Source organism: Vidua macroura, chromosome 2 (assembly GCF_024509145.1).
Source record: "Vidua macroura isolate BioBank_ID:100142 chromosome 2, ASM2450914v1, whole genome shotgun sequence".
NCBI classification, from domain to species: domain Eukaryota; kingdom Metazoa; phylum Chordata; class Aves; order Passeriformes; family Viduidae; genus Vidua; species Vidua macroura.
The window spans coordinates 7926972-7944827 of NC_071572.1; the positions used below are offsets into that span (position 1 = coordinate 7926972).

The following is a 17856-nucleotide window of genomic DNA, read 5'->3' on the forward strand; positions in this document are numbered from 1 at the left end:
GGTGGAGGGGGCAGCTCGCAGCCAGTCTGCCCTCCTCTTGCAGCTGGGCTGCCGCCCCCCTTCCTCAGACCGGGGCCCGGGCCGCGCATCGAACCCCGGTGGGCTCAGCGCTGCGAGCTCTGGTCTCTGCCCGGGCCCGGCAGCTTTCCCCGGCCGCGGCGCGGCAGGCCGAGCTCCCCGGCTGGGGGCAGGCCGATAGTGCGAGTGTTTGTCTGTCTGTCCCTGCCGGGCTGTCCCCTCCGGGCTGCGAGCGGGGACCGGAGGATCGCGGGCATTTCCGCTGTTTCGTGGAGCGGGGAAGGGGTGCGGAGCGAAGCAAACGCAACCGGAGCGATTTGTCATTTACCTTTGTAAGAAAGATAGCGGCGCTTAGTCCGTGAACCGAGCGCGTTTCGGGCTCTTCTGGGGAGATGGGAAGAAAATTATGGATCTCCTGTCAACGGAGTAGCCCTGAACTACGAAGTAAAATCATAGTACTTCTGCTATGCAAAACCCTTTTGATTGCACGGGGAGTTTGCATGGCGGTGTTACAATATGCTGACGCCGTGTCAGGTCTGAAAGCGCTGCAGACCCTGTATAACGCCAATTGAGGCTTGTCTTGTTTTGTTATTCAGATTTCTACACTTCTATTAAAAACAGCCTTAAAATAACCAATGATAAAGGTCTGATTTAAGACACACTCAACCAGGGCAATTCAGAGCTTAGGACAGTGATCTGTTATTTATAGGCTTTTCCTAGCACTCATCACCAGGCTGAGCACCTCGCTCGCATTAATTCATTTTACCTTCGCGGCGCGCATCTCCCCTCTGTCTCGTTTCCCGTGCCCGAAGGACTCGCGTGCTCCGGTTGCCGTTCGGTGAGCAGGGGAGCGGGACGTGGAAGGGCCAGGGCCCGGCCTCGCCACTCCTGCGGTTTAACCCTCAACTTTCTGAGGTGCGCGGGCCGGGGGCGCGGGGAAGCTTCCACTTAGAGGCGGCGCTGGAGGTAAATGAGAGCCGGCATAAAGCCATCCCACTTGGAAGCCTCCTGCGAGAAACCTATTCTGCCATTAACAATGGATTTGTCTTTACGAGGAGGTTAAGTACTTGGCATTATCGGAGCAGCCGTTTTTGCGAGCGCATCCTCTCCCGGCTTCTCGGCGGCCGCAACAGCAGCGACAGAGCGGAGCCCCCCTCCCCTCCCGGGGAGAGAGCAGTGTGCAGCGGCCTGACCCGGGGGTCAGCTCCCTCCGGGGCGTGTGGGAGGGGGGGAGGCCGCCCGGTAATCCGCAAGGCAAGAGCATGCTTTGAATTTTCCGGGGTTAGCTCGGCGGTGCCCGCCGGACCCGCGCTGGGGAAGGCGGCGGGGCGCGCAGCCGGCCGGGGCAGGCCGCGGGACGAGCGAACTGAAGCCCCAATGTCTTCGCCGGGAGCCGCCAGCCTCCCGCTGCAAAGCTCGGGGACCCAGGGAACAAAAAAGGCACAGAGGCGAACAAGCGCGGGTCTGTTCCTCCCCGCCACGAAGGAAGCTGCGTTCACAAAGAAAGTTTACGGTTAAAAATAAAAGCGGAGCAAGTTTACCCCGAGATAACTTTTAAGTCATTAGTGAAAAACAAGAAAACCAACCACCCCTGCCCCAAGCATCCAGCAGCACGCTGTAGGCGCACAGTTGTGATCCGGACTTCACTGCCAGGGGGAAGGGAAGCGGGCGACTTTTGTGATGCAAGTGCGGGCCGCTGGCACCGCAGATCCAGACCTGTGGGGAGAGACAAAGCCCAGATCAATGAAGCCGGGAAGCTGCGGCCACCTCTCCAGGAAACGCGCTAGTTCTGCTTTCATATAGAAAGAAGCAATTTTAATGAGGTTTTCCTAGGAAAGGGAAAAAAAAAAATCCAACAGAGGCCTCCCCTCCAGCTGTGTGCCTGTAACTCACGTGTGTTCAATCTAATAACTTTTAATGTCTAGCCCTAAAACATCTTTATAAAAAATAGCTTTATAGCGTAATAGGCCAGGTGTCCTTCTGCTTGTTATTGGAGATTAAAAAAACGTGTGGGAGCCTTTTCAGATGCGTGGCCCGCCGCACCAGGATCAAACCCGGCTGCTACTCGGGGCAGTGCTCCCCGTCGGCCAGCACGGTGTGACCGCTGCCTGTTCCCCATACTCGGCGGCTTCCAGGGCTCCCCTGCGAGGAAGCTGAGCGGTGCGGCTGCCGTTTCGGGTTTCAGATGGTGGATATTTCACTTCTGCTTTGAGACGGGCGAGTTTTTTTAAGAGACACAGTGAAACTCCAAAGCCCGTGATGGCAGCTTCATGAAATGCCAACCCTCTGGCCATGACCCGGCTGCGTGTGTGTATGTGTGGAGTGTGTGTGCTTTTCTCTGAACTCTGTGTCCTTTTTCCCGTGCATGGGGCGATCCCCACTTTTTTTTTTTTTTTCCCAGACTTAGTGTATTTTCTCTATTAAACGCTTCTGAATTTGGGAGGGGGGGAGCTTCAGTAGGGACAACTTCGGAGAACTCTAATTTTTCTACCTTCAGAGATAAGCAGCGGCGCAGAGCAGGCAGGCAGCCCCGGCCGTCCTGCTCTGGCGTTGAATTCCCATCGCCCTGCTTGCTGCTCGGTGAGGGAAGCTTTTGCAGCTCATAGCGTCTCTTCAGCCTTTTCGCGCAGGGTCCTGAACGAGGCGATTAAAAATCCCCCCTGGGGCAAACTGTCCGCGTTAATCGCCTGGCGTTTGGCTGGCAGTCGCTCCCACACGGAGCGGCGGCGAGAAGGGCTCGATGCGGCGCCGGCGGCGCTGAGGTGGCAGAACTCCCGCTTCCCCGGCAAGGCGCCGGGAGGTGCGGGGGAGCAGTGGGGCCGAGAACCCGCCTGGCCCTGAGGCCGGGGCCGCCCCGGGAGCTTCCACGCCGCGGGCTCTCCGGGACCAAACCTGGGAGTATCAGCGGGGATGGGCGTTATGAACGTGAAATTTACGAGTCGAGCTCGCCGAGCCAAAAGTTGCCTTGCCAAAGTAAATAGATGCAGCCGATAACTACCAACCCGGAGATTAAAGGGCTCCACGATCCGGGCAGAAATCTTAAAGCAGCCCTAGAAATGCCAGCGAGGGAAACGGCGCTTCAGTCGTGACCCCACCCCGGGTTGCCACACTGCTCTCACAGGGTAAAAAGCGCGTTAAGGGCTGCCAAAGCCGGATCAGGCGAAAACGCGCTTTAATAAGGTCCCCCTCGGCCCCCCCGCCCCCCGCAATGCAGACGTTGACAAACGAGTGGCTTTTTTTCCCATCCCGATTCAGAGCTCAGAGAAGCGGACCGGGGGGGGAAGCGCGGAAATCAGCGCGGCCGAGCCGCGAACCCCGCGAAGTTGGGGCCGGCGGGTGGGACCAGAGAGGGGCCCCGGCGTCGGGGGGCGACACACCCCCCTCCGCGAGCATGAGAGGCTGCGGCCGAAACGGTCCGCTCGTCGTGTGACCCCTGCGGGGGGTTACGACGGCTGCGAGCTCTCGGCAGGTCCTGGGGGAGCGGGGATGCCTTTACGCGACGGGGGAAACCCGGAGCCGGCGGGTGTGACTGTGGGCGCGGGTTGCATCGCCAGGGGTTATTCCAGGCGCCGCTGGGATCACGGGGGAAGCGGGGTGGGGGGGCCAGGGGCGTCCAGCGGAGGGCCCGGGGGCGAGCGGAGTGGCGTGGGGTGGCAGCGCGGCGCGACCCGCCGCGGAGGCTCTCAGCGATGTCTGGCAGCGCCGCCGCCGCCGGGGTTTTGACAGCTTGGCGGAGCGGAGTGAACGGAGCTTTATGGTAATTGCGGTTCTCCACTGGCCTTCTGGGTAGCGAGAGAGGGGAGTATCGGCGGGGCGGGGGGGGGGGGGCGGCTTTCCCCTCCTGCCTGCCGGGGAGCGCGGGAGCGCGGAGTCCCCCCCCCCCCGGGGCGCCGCAGCTTGGCAGCGACCTGTGCCAGCCGGGGGGAGCGAGCGAGGCGAGGGGCTGGCGGCGCGGCGAGGGGGGGCAAATCAATTAGTCAGGGCAAGGGGGGGAGCGGGCGAGCGGCCGGGCGAGCCCTGCCTGAGCAGGGAAACGCAGCCAGGGGAGGGGGAAACTTGCTGAGGGAAAAAGCGGTGGCGGCGCTGCTGCCGCTGCTGCTGCTGGCGGCGGCTCCCTCGGTGCAGCGCCTGCCCGGGGGGAGGGGAAGGGAGGGGAGGCGACGGCTGGAGGAGGAGGAGGAGGAGGAGGAGGAGGAGGGAGAGAGGGAGGGGGGATGCGAGGGGAGCGCAGCGTGCAGCAGACGGAGCCCGGTCTCCCAGCGGCAAGGTGAGGAAGAGCGGCTTTCCCGGCGGACTAAAGAGGGGAGGGGGGGGGGAGAGGAAGAAAAAGAGAGAGAGAGAGAGAGGAGGAGAAGAGGAGGAGGAGGAGGAGAATTAAATCCCCAGCCACACACACACAAAGCCGCGGCGGCCAGGGCACGGGAGACGGCGGCGCGGGCGAGATGTGGGGAGCGCCGCGCTCGCCAGCGCAGGAACTTCGCCCGGAGCAAGCCAGCAACATGGCGCTGCCAAACCAGAGCCGGCAGCCGGAATGAGCATCGCGGGCTGCCGCTCCCACTCCCGCTGTTGAGCCCAGTCGAGCCGAGGAGCAAAGCCCTTCCCGCGGGCACCTGCCCCGTCGGCGCAGAGGGCGGCCACGCTCCTGCTTCCCGCGCCCCGCAGCTCCCTGGTCTTTCCGCGCCCCTTCCCCGACCCGCCCGCGCTGGGGCAAGCCGCAACACACGCACCCACGGAGAGGGGGAGTCGGATCGTGAAACTTTTCTCGCCTCTTCCTCCCACCCCCGACGGGGCTGCTCTTCAGGGAGAGCAGCAGGGCCAGGCGACGGTGTGAGGACCCGCGTCTCGGACCGTGCACGTCAGAGCCCCGCGGCGCGGCAGGAAGGTCAGTGTTCCGCTCCGCGAACAGCTCCCGTGCGGAAGCGCCGCCGCCGAGTCCCGCGGTGACGGGGCGGTTGCGGGGCTCCTCTCGGCCGGCCGCGGGGAAGGCAGAGCGGCGGCGTGGCAGAAAGTTACGGCGCTGGGCTTGGGCGGGAGTGGCGGGCAGGCGGCGGCGGGGGCAGGAGGGTCTAGCGGAGCGCCTCCGGGGCTGCGGTGTCGGAGGGGAAGTTTGGAGGCAGTTGCTTGTGAGGATGTCTGTTTGGGGCAGCGGAGGCGGGGGGAAGCACCCGATCGCGTTGTCGGCTCCGGTGCGCCGGAGTGCGTGTGGGGAGTGGTGGCGGTGTTCCCGTCGTCTCGCACTTTGTGATTGGGAAGGCGCCGGAGCAGCGGCGTTACGGGGGCTCCCGTGGGACGGGGCGAGCAAGGAGCGGCGCTGCCGGCTCGCGGAGCGGGGAGAGCTCCCGCGCCGGGCGGGCCGGGCTCCGCGCTCCCCGCCCAGAGCAACGCGCGGTCCGGCGGCGGCGGGCAGGTGAGCGGCGGGGAGAGCCCGCTGCCGGCTGCCTTCTCCCCGCCGGGCGAGCCTGAGGCGCTGCTCCCCCCTGTCCCTCCGCCCCGGCGGGGCGGGCGCCGCGGCGCACGTGGGACAGGGCGGCCCGGGGCTTTCCCGTGCGCGGAGCTGTGCTGGCGAGAGGTCCGGCGTGACACGGAAGTTTAGTCAGCCCGAAAATGTAGTTTGGAGTTGGGAGAACGAGCCAGAGGGAGGCTCGGGGCTTGCCATCAATGGGGCGGCCGGAGGGGAACGGCCTGGCGGGGAGGCAGCGGAGGCTGCTTTGTGAAGGCAGGGCCAAGTGGGGCGGCTCTGCGCAGCATATGAGGCATGCATTTGATGTTCGTGGAGCGAGTCCGGGGGCGAGGGCTGCGGAGCGTTCACGTTCCTCTTTCTTTCTCGATGTGTGTATGTTGGGTGGTTTGTTTGTTTTTTTTTTTCTTTCTTTCCCCTTCCTCCTTCCTCCCTCCCTCCCTCTAATTTCCGCGATGTCTGTCGGATCTCGGGTTTGGTGATCGCGGAGGGGGCGAGGGGAAGGCGAAGAGCACCTCCCCCATTTACCCCGACAAGAAAAAAAAAGCCCCGACCATAGCGAGCGGTGCAAAACTGACAAAGTGTGGGGACTGACTTTAATGGTATCGCCTCGGAGCTCCTCGCAGCATTAATTCCCACTAATGAATCTTTTCCAGAAACTCCGTTCATTGCTTTCATGTGCTTTTTAGAGCCCGCAGCTTTTGTATTCGTGTTTGCATTAAAAAAAGGGGGGGGGGGGGAGCGGGGGGAGCCCAGCCCGCACCACGTAGCCAAGCCCGGATTTTCCAAAGGTTTCTATTAACTTTTTTTTCCCCGCCCCCTCCCTGTGGCTCTACCGCGGGGGGCGGCCGGGAAGAGCAATGCCCCGCCAGAGCCACTTGGGAACAAAGCTGGGGGCGAGAGCGGGCGGGCGGTGCGGGGTCTGGGTGCCCCGGGCAGCGCCCGCACCCCCCCGCCGGTGACTCCGCCGCTCCCGGGTCACCGCCGCCCGCGCTCCTCCCGCAGCTCCGTGCGCGCCGCTGCCCGCCGAGACCGGCGTTCCGCTTCCTCCGGCCGCCGCTCTCGCCGACTTTCGTCCCCGAGGTGCTGAGGCTTGCCTGTCTGTCTGGAGCCCGGTGCTGTCGCCCTTGCGACACAGCGATTCATTTCCTTTCGGTTCTGCTGTTGGAGCCGCTGGGTGGGTTTTTTTTTCTTTTCCTTTTTTTTTTTCCTTCCCGAGAGGTAGCCAGCGCAGCGCTCACCCTAATTGCTTTTAGGAGGATTAGGAGCAAATTCCTCCTCCCCCAGCGCCCCCCCCACCCCCCCGCCGCCTCTTCCCTCCCCGCCCCCCCCGCCGGGTTGCCTTCGCACGCCGGGGTTGCAGTTTATCCCTGGTGCAGTTCTTTGAATTGCTGTCACAAATAGGTGACTCAGAGTTAATTAGGAAGTATGCACCGGATCAATGGGCTGCACAGCTCATTAGTTATTCCCCAGCCTTTTGCAGCGTTGGACCTCCGGCTCCTCGCCCCGTATACCTCTTTAATACGCAACCTGGAGGGCTGGCAGGGCCCAGAGAGTTACTTCGGGTGAGGGGGGCCGGGTGGAAAGGGGCGTGATGAATACGGATATTGAAGCTTCCAGGACGGGAGGTTGCATACGGAGGAGTGACCAGGACCCCTACTGCTCCCCCCCAGTCCCTCCTGCCCCCACTATCAAACCTGCCGTCACGCACGGGCGTGGTGGGCCCTCGCTCGCCCCGAGATCGGAGGGACGAGCTCGGAATGTTACCAAAAACAAACAGACACGCACACAAAAAAAAAAGAGGGGGAAAAAAAAAAAAAAAGTGTGTGTGTTTATTGGAGCGTACGTTGAGAGAGCAGACAAAATCTCATTTGTCAGGCATGAAGGTGGGCTGTGTGGAAGGCTATAAATATACCGGGGAGGATTGTATCGCGGTCACTTTTCTGTTCTTCGCCATTTCTAAGGTGAGTGGCGGAGGCTGAGGGACCGGGCAGGGGCTTCTCCTGGTATTGTTTGTCCGTCTGTGATAGATCGGTCTAGACAGCCGCTCAGGCTCCCTGCGAGCTCAGGAACCGGAGCCTGAAAGGGAGAGTGGGGGAGACGGAAAAGGTCACCGCGATATTTTTTCTTTTTTTTTTTTTTTTTTCTCCGTCTTTTCTTTCTTCCTTTTTTTTTTTTTTTTTTGTGTGTGTGTGTGTTGGTGGTGATGGTTGTTAACCCTTGACGCCAAAGGGGATCGGGGCTGGCGATCCCGACCTGGAAAGATGCGGCAGCACAGCAGCGATCGCAGGGATGATGTCGAAGCGCGGGGGGGGGGCGGACAGGGTAGTGCGCCTCCGGGCCCCGGCGCTGCCCCGTCCATCTAATGGCTTTATACGAGATGTTTCCCACAACAGGAAAAGAGTTCACGAGGCGAGTGCCAGATGATTTTGTTCCCAGGAGTTTCCTCTCTGGAAACTCCGAGGAGCGCTTGGAGCCGGAGTCAGGCAGCCACAGGGCCGGGGCAGCCGCCGCGGCCCCTCGGGCTCGGGGGCGTCCCCGGGGCTCTCCGCCCCTCGCGGCCCTGCCGTGCCCCTCCTCTTCCCGCGGGCCGCGGTGGAAATCCCGAGATGGAGGTTCCCGGCCCCGCGGGTGGAGCGAGTTTCCGTGGCCGTCTTCAGGTTCCCTCAACTTCTCCCCCAGCAGCTCGGCGCCCTTCGCCCCACGGGGCCACATCTGTGTTCACAGCGTGGGGCAGCCCTCGGCTCGTGTCTGTGCAGGCAGGAGCCGGGCGTACCTGCCTCGGGTGTTTGGAAGCCCACGGGAGCAAACACACCTCGTGGAACGCAAGGGCAGGTGGAGAGCGGGGTCTGCGTTGCAGCTCGGGTGGGTCGGGGTTGTTTGCAGCTCCTCTGTGCGAGTGTGCTTCCTTTTGTGCTTGAGACGTCCTCGGTGGATGAGATGCGATCCTGGCGTGCAAGCCTGGGCGGTACAGATTAAAAGCAGTTAAGGCTTTAGAGCCATAGATAAAAGCTGGTTTTGTTGGATTCGCCTGCAGCGCAGACCATTCCCATCCCTCTTTGTCTGAGCCCTGGTTCCGGGCGCTACAGCCTTATTGGAAATGCTCCCGAGCAGTCCACGCAGCCAGGGCAGCAGGCAGCTCAGCGCTTATTTACACGTCACATCTAAATACATCTCTAATTAGATAGAAGCAGCGCCGGAAATGGCAGATTTGTTGCATATCTAATAGAGACCAGTGCAAACAGACTCAGCAGGGTTTCCCTCTCTTCTCCCCCCACAAAAAAAAAACCCCACCCTCAAGACCAAGCCAGTAATCTGAGAGCGAACAGAAATGACTTCTCCCATTTGAGTGCATTATGAACCACATTGGCGAATGTCTCTAATATTTAAAGCAATACTTGGGATGTGTGAGCTGAATGCCCAAATATGGACTGGGTCTTGAAACAATACTGGTGCCTTGGCTTTATTCCTGTGCTGGTGGACAATCCAGGCTCCGTGTCACACACTGTATTTGCCTTTACCAGAATGTGCCAAGAGCTGCAGCTTCTCAAGCAGTTCAGAATGGTCATCCCTCTTCCCTCCTCTTCCTTCATCCCATGATAATACACTTTTTTGAAGACTGATGAGGAAGCCAAGGTCCCCTAAGAATGACTGAGCTGCAGGGATGCCTGTACAGTCCATGCAGGCAAACTTTCTGGATCTGTGCAGCTGCGAGAGTGCACAAAGTTGTTGACATGTTTTCATGTCTCCGTTTGTGGAGAAAATGGACCCAGGTCACCACGGCCTAAAATAATGAGTGCTGCACATACCGAAGTAGTTTTGGCAATGTGTGGCTGCCTTTTCCAACATCTCTCAACTTTGACCGATGAGTGGCCCCTGCAAAGACCGGCAAAAGGCCTGCTGCAGTTCAGGTCGTAGCTAAGCAGCCACATTGCCCTCAGACTAAATATGGCTTGGAGTAAATTGGTGCTTAATGTGGAGGACAAGTGATCTCCGATTTCTGCATGGCTTGACAGAGGTCCGTGCTCTTGCTGGGACCCTGCAGCATAGTTGGGTTGCACAGGTGATGTGCGATGCGCTGTCTTTCCCCCGAACACTGCAATACATCACATTTTAGTGTGGACTTAAAGCAGCATGAAGCCAAGTTTAATACTTCCTCCTTAGGCTGGTGTTGCTTTAGAAATAATTGATGGCCAGAGCGGGCCTGCTCCCCTCTTTCTTGGTTTTGCAGTAACCTGAATAGTGGCACGGATAGCCGGGCTTACCCCTTTCAAATACGCCGAGCAGCGCTCGCTGGCTGCATCGCGTGTGCGTGCCGGAGGGAACGCGGAGGCCCGGGCTGCAGGCAGGGGGAGTTCCCCTGGCTGTGAGCAGATCCCGTTAATCCTCTGGCCTTTCAGGGAACCGGCTTACAGCAGTCGCTGCTCCGGAGCGACCTTTCCCTCCGACCTGACCTGCTCAGGTCCCTGGGCTGCGGCGGGCAGGGAGGTCTCTGCCAGGAGAGCGCATCCTTCGTCGGGTTTCTCCGGAGCAGGATGCCAGTGCTCCTTTGAATGGCCGAGCAGATGAGGTGGGGATGGAAAGGAGGCCAAGAACTTCTTGCAAATGTGGCTTTAGGAAAGTTCTGCTGCTTTCCAGAAGGGAATTCATTTTTCCTTGTTTGCTGGACAGCAGTTCTTGGCTGAGGGAAGTTTTTTTTTCCCCTCCTCTCTTTCATTGCTGGAAAAGTTAGCAAGTGAGAGCATCCCTCTGTACCTGTCTGCCTGTTTTCCAAAACTGTTGTCTGAATTATATGGGACTCTTTCTTCACTCTTTGCACCCCAAAACTACCTCATGAGCTGATAGATTCCGTGCCATGTGATTAGACATGCAAGGAAGTCCACTTGGAGAAGATCCTGACAGCATGAAATATAATTTGTGATCTGAAAGACAGTTTCCAGTATAATCTCATTATGCACCACAGACTCCCGGTGTTATTTTGTAGAAGGCGGACAATGATCAATTTACATTGACCTAGGGCTGGGTGAGCTTTTAGATGGTAATTGCCATATTGATTTGCATGCAAAAAGAAGACCTGCTAAAATTAAAGACCGGAAGCTAAATTAAACTAAATTTATTGTCTAGGTGCAAACTAAAAGACTTGTTAAAGTCTAGGGTAGACTTGGAAAGCTATGAAATTGAAAGAAACATGATTCTCATCCTGGTAACTCTAAAATGAATCTACATGATGGGACAAGGGGCTGCAAAGCGCCCATTGTGAGTGGAGGCACACAAGCCGGGGCTGTTCCGTGTAAGCCCTGACTCCCTAAACAATCAGAGAATAAAATATCTCCTCTGTCCAATGAAAATCTCGGTCTGAATGTTGGGATTGTCGTGCTAAGGAAAACAAAGCTTTATTTGGATAAGACAATTAAAGTGGAAAGCACAGAATCCACCAGCCACACTGGGAACAGCTCGTATAAAGAGCTAAGTGTGTTCAGTAGAGCACAGGGGAAAAGGGGAGGCTCGGGGCTGTGCTCCATGGATGAGCCTGCATCAGGAAAGCCTGTCATTGTGTTTCCTCTGCCTGCTCCTCTGCCAGGAGGGTCAAGAGTGCTCCCAGCCTCGGTGCTCTCCTTTCCGTGGCTCCTGCTGCCCTTGGAGTAATCTCCCACATCCAGGAGCTGCAGTGGCTTGGTGCTGTGGCGGGCTCCTTCCCCGTGCACCTCTAGACAGCCCACGGTGGGTTGCAGTCTGCCAGCTAATTATTTCTCAGAGCATGGTTTGCTTTTCGTTTTCAGCTGGAGTAGCTCTTGGTCTTACCCCAGTGCCTCACCTGGGGGCCTTGTATGCCTTTCAGTTTTTGCATATTACAAAACATTCGGGCCTGTATCCTCAGTTATAAAAGTGAGACTTCCACATTCACAGGAGTATTGGAGTAGCTGGCACTTGGCACATTTGATAGCAGAGAGAAGTACGCCTGTACTTGCACAGAGAGCAGACTCCATGCTTGGAGCCTGATGAGTGTCCTTGTCCCTGTGTGAACAGGTGCTGTGGGGCTGCCTGTCCCTCACCCACACTGTGTTTCCTCTGTGTTCCCCTGGGGTGGGGTGGCGTTGCATCTGGGAGTCTCCTGGAGGGGTGAGAGGGCTTTGTGGGGCTGGTTTAGTCATGGTTTGAGTATGGCATTTGTGTATGGTGACAGGTAGGGACAGAGAAGTGAAATCAAAGCTGGAGGGGCGTATTCTCAGCTCTCCTTGAAATTCACAGAGAACTTGTTAATGGCACAAGAAGGGATGGGCTGAGCTCCTCTTTCTAAGTGTAAATTCCCTCCCTGAGCCAAACTTTCTCCATGTGAAAGCTCCTGGCTGTGGAGAGATCCTACAAGGATCTCTGATCCTCGGGCAATCCCCTTTGCTCCCACGCCCTGGTGTGCTGGGTTGTGCTTTAAGCTTCTCCGACTTGCCCACAGCAGTAGGAGGCTGAGCTGGGTATTGAGGAGAGCCCTTCCCACAGGCTGCAGTCCCCCAGGCTCACCTTGCTCTGGCCTGATCGTGCTCCCCCGTGCAGTGTTTTCCTTTCCTCCTGTTTCAGTAGTCAAGCACAAAGTGGATTAGCAAAGCCCCGTGCAGAATTAAGCAGCCCGGTGTGAAGTTATGTGGAGCTCTGAGGACTCGCCTGCCTTCCCCTGCAGACCTCCTGTGCTGTGCCGTGCTTTGCCGTGCCAGGGCAGCCCAGAGCCAGTGGGCAGGGGTGGATGCTTTGCGCGGTCTCCAGGCTGTGCTGGGCGAGGAGAGAGATACCTCTGGCTAAAGTTGGGAGCAGCAGGGGAAGCTGGAACAGTACTTTCGCAAGCAGGAAGTGACCTCCCAGGGTAAACGTTTTAATGGAAGTGTAACCTGGCATTGCACAAAACCCCAACCCAGGGTGGCTGCTGCCAGCTGGGAGGATGCAGGGCTCAAGGAGATGCGTGGGAGGCTGTGCCCTGCAGTGCCAGGGGCGCCCACAGCGGAGCCGTGTGTGCAGAGCTGGAGGCGGCTGTGGCGCGGCCTGCCCTGAGCAGGTGGCTGAAGGTTGTCTTATTTTAGCTACAGAAGTATCTCTCTAGATCCATTACTGCGAGATCTCGTTTGCAATAAACTATATTGGCTCCCCTCTTTATACAAATTGCTGGTATGAAAGAAAACCCAGCCTATATGCATGGAGGCAGGCATGAGCTAGTGAGATCAGGTTTCCTACTGAGCTCCCAGAGGAGAAGTCAGCATTTGATTGAAGCTACACTTGGTTCTTGGTTCCCAGGGGACAGCAGCCCTGAAACACGAGAGCCCTCCCTCCTTTTTCCCCCTTCTCTCTCTCTTCTTCCTCTAAAAGCCTTTGTGCTGAAAGAGCCTCAGTAGGCACGAATCGCCTGTCTCACAAGACTGTGTTGCAGCCTTTGCTGACATTGTTCTGTTAGCAGTGGTTTTTACCAGGCCAGCAGATTTCTAGCTATGTATAGGCAATGAATAGTCGATGATACTGACCTGTGAATATGTACTGGTGTCTTTGGGTGGTGAGTCTGATTTGGAAGTCGATTGGAGACTTACCACATTAGTGTGAAGCACCATACCTGCCGGGGTAGTACTGCCCTTTGGCAGGAGTTAGGCCAAGATGGAGCACATGCTTCCAATAAAGTCAGCTATTTTTCCTTGCTGGTGCCGTCTCCCAAGCTGCATATAGGTACATAGAAAGTGTTATTCCAGCTCCTGTGGCCTCGTAAAGAGTTTGTATGGGACACAAATTTCAGAGAAAGTTGCTGTGTCTCTGTTTTCCCTTAAGAGATGCGCAGTTTGGGTAATGCCAGGACTCAGAATGGCAGGGAAAGGTTTCCTCGAACACATTTATTTTCCCCATGCTTCTGTAAAGTAAATTCCCCGTCTCCTCCAACTTTGCTGCTGATGTCAAAGTAAGTAAGGGCAGGGAAGGAGCTATGAGGATTTACACTCAAATTCCAGCTGTGCCCAACAAAAGGCCCTCTGAGAGTGTGCAGCGCACTCCTTTGCTTCCAGGTGGTTGTATCATGAACGAAGCTGGAGTCGTGCTTTAGGTTATTGGCAATTTTGTTTCCTTGTTATTTTTTTGTTTTTCCTCCTTACGGTGGAAAGGAGAAGGTGGAAGCGTGTCTCTGCCGCCCGGCTGAGCGGAGGGGCCGGGGCCGCCGCGGGTTGCGGGGTCACCGCCCCGGGCAGGGGTGGCGGAGGGGCCCCTCGGCGGGAGGTTCGCTGTGACAGCAGGTCGGACGCTGTCGGCGGCGGCCCAGTGCGAGGCGGCCGGGCAGGGATCGGGGGAAGCCCGGCTTTCCCGGGGAAGGGCTGCTCGGAGGCGCGCCGCGCCGCGGGGGCGAGCTCGCCGTGTGCCGCGGGGCGCTGCGCAGCTGCAGGCGCGGCTTTCCCCGCTACAGCGGGGTTCCCCCTCGCCTTTCCCAAAAGCCAGACCGAGAGCGGAGCTCGACTTGTGATTGTGCAGGCGTTTCATCGGGCGTGAGTGCTGACTGGAAAGCCCTCTGTGCTGTGGGGGAGAGCCCCGAGGCGCTTGGCACCCACCGACATCGGGTTGGCGGAGCAGCGCCCCGCAGCTCCGGCCCGGCCCGCAGAACCCCCTGAGCACCGCGGCTCCGCCCGGCCAACCTCCGGGAACAAGCACGTTTCTGGCCCCGGGGCGGGGGAGGTGGGTAGAGGGTGTTCCTTGTTTCGAGCAAACCAGCTGCAGTAGTTGATGGTAAAGCAATGAAGGCAGACACAATGCTGCTGTTGTTGGTTTGATCTCTAACTGGGGATTGTTAGTCTGGATTTAACTCTGTGGCAAGGGGGGCGGGGGTTTGGTGGGGGGGGGGGGGGAGGCGAAGGCTGTTTACAGCCAGTGCAAATAATGTGACAGCTGTTGGAGCGCGAAAAGCCCGCGCCTCGCTGGCACTCGCACACAAAAGCTCTCGCTGCGGCCGGAGTGGCCCCGGGGCCGCCCCGCCGCTCCCGGAGGCACCGCCCGGCGCTGCGGGGCCCGGCGGGGCTCTCCGGGGCCCGGCGGGGCTCTCCGGGGCCCGGCAGCATCCCGGGCGGCGGCGGCGGGGCGCCCAGCCGCGCTCCCCTGCCGCCCGCCGCGACGCTTCAGCAAACGCCGCTGGCCGGGGAGAAGCGTTCCGCCCCCTCCCCCCGGCCCCTCTTTCCGCCTCCGCTTGATTTACAAGCGCAGGGAGGCAGCTGGAGGAGCGGCCGGCTCCGTGCCCGGCCCCGGCGCTGGGAAATCCCTCCTGGCGGCAGGTTTGCGCCGGCCCCGGTGACTTTGCGGGAGCGGCGGGCGAGGTGTCCCGGCAGCCCCGCGGCAGGAGAGGGCAGCCCGGCTGCGAGCCTCGGCCGGCCCGGGGCACGGCACGGTGCGGTGGCTGGCAGCACGTTTCCCTCACAAACACGTGTTGGCAGAGAAGTTGCCGCTTGAGATGGCAGCGTACGACCCCTGATAACCTGGATGTGCAGGGATCCCTGGAGTAGGTCTTCAGTGAAAAACTCCTCGTGCATAAATTTCCCGAGTGGCTATTTTCTGCTCAAAGCCTCAGCATCTAAGGCCCTCGGTTGGTCTTCTGAGCGTAGGATATAAAATGCTGTCTGTTCTTGAAGTTTGCTCCAGTACCCAGAGTGATCTCCTGGCCCTTTCAGAAGAGCCTCTGGAAAGTCGAGGAAACTTGGAGAACTGGGTTCCAGCCTATATTTGTACCTGACATAATTTCACTACCTACGAGAACCGCTGTGTTTTATATAGTAAGTGACCTTCCCATACTATTGTCTTTTTGACGAGGCGTCTCTGGGGTGGAAAGCAGGTAAAAAGGGGAGATGCTTATTTCCTCCCTCACCCCCCTTTTAGTCGTTTTGGTCGATGGGTTGTCTTTATCTATTTCTCTCCAGTCAATCTATTATGTTTTTTTTCTCTTTTGGCCTTGACTGTCCCCTTGGTCCTTTATGGATTACACTGTGCTATTAGTGGCAAAAGTAGTCATTCAACAATTTTAGCATCAATTCCTATAAACTGGTGTTTTATATGACATGTGCCATTTTTCTGCAAGAATACTGCTTGCGAAACTAGTTTCGCCTTGGAGCAAAGGCGGAAAGATAAACAAGCCTGCATAGCCAAAACACTTGCATAGCCAAAACACTGGCAATTGCTGCCTCCTTCCAAATCTTTTAAAGTCACGGAGCTATATTTTAAGGATTATGCTGCTGCCTCTGAGGAGGGAATGTCGGCGGCGTTAAAAAAAAAAAAAAAAGCTAATGCAAATTAGAGAAAAATAATTTTCTTTCAGCGATATGCAATGTATTAGTCACTTGTTATCATGCTTAGAGGCAGACCTCATTTGCGCGTCTGCCAACTCGTTCACATCTGCTCAGAGCTGTTCAGGGCATTTTAACCTTGGCGGTGTCGTGTCGTAGTCCCACGGATCAAGAACGAGTAATTAAAGCTCTAAGCAGCAGCAAAAAATTCATAGCCGCCCATCTGCATCGCAGTTGATTCGCTGCTTTGTTTCGGTGCCGGGATGGGAAGGCAGGGCCAGTGGCGGCCTCCACGCTGCCTCTACGCCGGGGCACCGCCGCTACCGGCAACTTTATGTCCTTTTTATTTCCTTTTGCTTCCTTTTTTTTTTTTTTTTTTTCCCTTTGTATTTTTTGTATTTTTTCACGTGGTTTGGTTTCCTTTCTTTCTTTTTTTTTTTTTTTTTGCCCCCGCTGTCTTCCGCACGCCGAGTCGGGCGGTGTTTGGCACTGGCTGAGCCCACCCTGGACTGGCGTTTCCTCTAAAGGTGTGGAGAAGGTGGTGGATGTGAGGTCGGGACACGTTGCAGAGACGTTTAGTCGAGGTGCTCGTAATGCAGCTTTCGTAACTCAGGGCTCGCCAGCGCTTTCCAGAAGTGCTCGGGAAAGCGTTTCCCATTAAGGAGAAACGTTAGCGCCGTAAACCCGACATAAACTTTGGGGCGAGGCCAATTTTTATGCATTGTTCAGCAGAAACCAGGCTGTTTATTCGTTTGTTGTTGGGAGGAGGAGGAGGGAATTTAAAAAAAAAAAAAAAAAAAAAAAAAGGGAAACCCCCCAACTTCCCAAGCACTTTTTCTTGCATGTAGTCGCCGAAGGTGCCCGTGCCCCAGCCCTGGCCCTGGCGTGGCTGTGCAGACAAAGCCCTGCGGGTAGCGAGAGGCTTCCATGCTGGCCGCGCTAGGTAAAACGAGAGACGGAGGTACCTAAGTTTAATATTTGCCTGTTGTGCGCGGCCATTTGCTGCATGAGGCGCGGAGCTGCCGTCCCCCGGCGGGGCTGCGGGGCTGGCGCTGGGGAACCGAGTGGGGGGGCTGGGGGAGCGGAGGGAGCCGCTCCCCATCCATCAGCCCCGCGAAGCTGTTGCTCCGTAAATGAGGGAACCACAGGCCCTGTCAGCCGCAGTTATGCAAAATGAAGTCGTCCGTGATCAATATCTCCCAACGTCCCCGACGGATGTGTGGGGGGGCCGCCCCCGCCCAGCGTGCCGCGGCGGCTCCGCGCCGGGGAGCGGTGTGCCGGAGTGGCCGGAGGGAAACCAAGGGCGTACGGCCCATTAATCACTCCACCCCCCCCGGGGGTGCGGCGGGGGCTGGGGGAAGGAAACAGGGGCCGTGCTCCGGTATTTCTGCAAGGATAACGTTGCGGAAGTGAGCGCAGGCCTTCGCCCAACTCTCGCAGGAGCGCTGGGACTTTTGTATTCAGTGGGGGGGGGGGGGTTCCCCTTCACCCTACCTACTAAGTTTCCCGAGCTATTGGGGGCAGGGGAGTGCTCGCCGAGCCTAGCTAATAGCGAGCCCGTGGCGCTGCGCTCTCCCAGCCTCCCGCGGACGAACAATGGGGGACGAGCGGGGGGAAGGGGCTGTCTCGGTGGTATTTTTCTTTTTTTCCCCTTCCTTACCCCCCCCCCCCCGCTTTTTTTTTTCCTTTCTATCCCCCTCCTGGAAAGCAAAAACCATACGGAATAAAGGCAACAATGAAGGGTTCCCGGGATGCCGAGTGCGCGGCGGGTTAATGGGCTGGTGGGGCGCAGGCCTGCGCTTTTCCTTTCCTGCGCCGGGAATGCGGCCTTAAATTACCTGAAATGCACATTTCTGCCTGGCTCGCGGTGCGTGGGTGTGTGTGCTTGCGTGTGTGTGTGTCCCTCTCTCCCACTGCTGCCGCTGCTCCGCCTGCGCAGCCCGGGCTCGGCTGCTGCCTGTTGTCTCTGGCAGCGGCAGCGGAAACCTCGCTCCCGTGCGCGCGCGCGCGTGTCTCTGTGTGTGTGTGTGTGTGTGTGTATGTGTGTGTGTGTGTGTGTATGTGTGTGTCTGTGTGTTGTGTGTATGTGTCTGTATGTGTGTG

At 58.2% G+C, this 17856-nt stretch overlaps 1 protein-coding gene across 3 annotated transcripts in view; it reads left to right on the top strand.

Moving 5' to 3' along the window:
- The first annotated feature begins 4430 nt into the window (after positions 1-4430).
- The window catches only part of BCOR (BCL6 corepressor), a 58912-nt gene continuing 45486 nt past the window's right edge, over positions 4431-17856 (top strand). For all 3 annotated transcript variants that reach the window (XM_053971050.1, XM_053971051.1, XM_053971052.1), the window contains exon 1: positions 4431-4900. The gene's annotated coding sequence lies outside the window, so the exon portion shown is untranslated. The remainder of the gene's footprint in view (positions 4901-17856) is intronic.